The following is a 2,500-nucleotide window of genomic DNA, read 5'->3' on the forward strand; positions in this document are numbered from 1 at the left end:
AATTCTATGAATAACTTGTCTATCATTCAAGCAAACTTGAATGAAGGAATTTCCTGGGAATTAATCAGATAAAAAAAGGAAGTTTCAATAGGGAAAATTAAGGGCTGGTGAATAGTAAGTACGGGATTCAACGTGCTGCCAGTGAGCCTCTTTGGCTAGGATATAAAGAGAATGATGATGGTTATTTCAGTCTAGGCTTTCCTTGAGAGAAGACGGAAAATCTGTTATGAAACAAGTATTCACTATTCCCTAAATGTATAGAAATCTTTATGCTCATAACCATACTTATATATAGGGACAAGGACATGCATATCTATATTCGTTGCTAAGATTCCGGGCAAAATAAGTACTGCCCCCTGATGACGTCATAGCCAATCACGTTGTCTCCCACGGTCTCAGCTGTTAGCTCGGGAGACAACATGATTGGTTATGACGTCATCAGGGGGTGGGGTTTATTTCACCCTGATTCTCTGCGGCTACTAGAGGAATCATTTTGTAGGATACATAGATATAAAATGCAAAATACACAAAATGATAAACTGTATAACTCCTTTAATATCGATCTAAAATACAAATTATCCAGAATTATCATCTATGAAACTACTTTTATTTTGGTATTCCAAACCCCAGTTAATACTGAGGCTAAAGCTGAGTAACATCTAGATAGCTTTCATCTCCAACTGGCTGTTGAATGATATTCTAATTAGCAAGCATCTACTGCTTGTGCAAGTAGAAATGCAAATTCGAAAGGCAGAACAGTATTCCATGCACTTAGGAAACAAAGCTAATTATAGAATATTGAAAGTATAAATTACAGCTCAAGAGAGATGAATAATCCGGGATGGAAAGGGGGAAGTAAAGACAAGGATTGTTAATCGCTACTAGGAGTCGGATAATTAAATTTAATAGTATTTAATCGGCTAAATTGGTAACTATAGCGGATATTCCAAGGAAAATAGTTATGCTTACACACGTTTGTATCATACTATGCAGAGCTCAAGACAGATGGGACGTGATGAGCATGAAATATGTAGTATAACCACGAAAGGAAAAGTTAAAGAACTTGTTATATATATATATATATATATATATATATATATATATATATATATATATATATATATATGTGTGTGTGTGTGTGTGTATATATATATATATATATATATGTATTTATATATTTATATATATATATAAATATATATATATATATATATATATATATATATATATTTATATTTATATATTTATATATATATATATATATATATATATATATATTTATATATGTGTGTATATATATATTTATTTATTTATACAGTGTGTGCCCGAGTGTACCCTCAAGCAAGAGAACTCTAACCCAAGACAGTTGAAGACCATAATAGAGAGGCTATGGCACTATCCAAGACTAGAAATCAATGGTTTGATTTTGCAGTGTCCTCCTAGAAGAGTTAGATGGGAACTAAGAGACAGCGTAATTACAAGCTTTATTTCAACAGACAGGGAGGTTTTATAACGACAGTTTCAGTGAGAGAAGGTCACAAAAATTCAAACGGCTTGATACATACAAGCACATACAGGCAGAAACAAGTTATCAGTGCGAGGGGAGTGATAACGATGATATATATATATATATATATATATATATATATATATATATATATATATATATATATATATACATATATATATATATATATATATATATATATACATACACACACACACACATATATATATATATATATATATATATGTGTGTGTGCACAGAAATACCGTTACAGTGTACGAGCGTGTGATATGCGTGCGGTACGCATACAACAAAAACAGGCCAATTTGATCAAAGTATATATAATGTAAATCACAATAATGAAAATCTTTTTTTTTTCAGTCATTTTTTTCTCTTTAATTACGATTTCTCTGATAAGAAGGAAAACAACGTATAACAGAGAAATGGCAGAAGGCCTTTATCCTAGACGGTCGTCTTTGATATACGCCTTTGATCTCAAAGGTAATTCATAAATCAAACTTAATCTTGAAACTGATTGCGGCTTATGGCTCCTATATCATCCATTCCCGCGAACACCGCTATTCCCCCGTCATGAATTTCTGATTACGACGTTTTGTATTTTTGATGTTAATAAGAGATTTATGTTTAGTATTTCCAGGTCATATGTTTTATTCAGGTTTTCTTTTTAAAATGCTATTTTACATCACTTTATTGTCTTGGTCTATAATTTTTTTTTTTATGCCTAGTTTCCTTTTTATTATATTATCACCTACACCAACGAGGTTGGGAGGAGGTTGTGTTTTCGCCCCTGTTTGTTTGTTTGTCCGTTTACCATATGTCAGTTTTGTTTATTTACGAACAACTTCCTGGCCACAATTTTACTCATAGAATAGTGAAACGTTCAGGGATTAATTGGTATGTTGAGACGTGGAGTGATTCTATTTTGAAAGTCCTATGTCAAAGGTCAAGGTCAATGTCGAGCAAAGGTCTTTT

The sequence above is a fragment of the Palaemon carinicauda genome, chromosome 22 (genome assembly GCF_036898095.1).
Source record: "Palaemon carinicauda isolate YSFRI2023 chromosome 22, ASM3689809v2, whole genome shotgun sequence".
In the NCBI taxonomy this organism is placed as follows: Eukaryota; Metazoa; Arthropoda; class Malacostraca; order Decapoda; family Palaemonidae; genus Palaemon; species Palaemon carinicauda.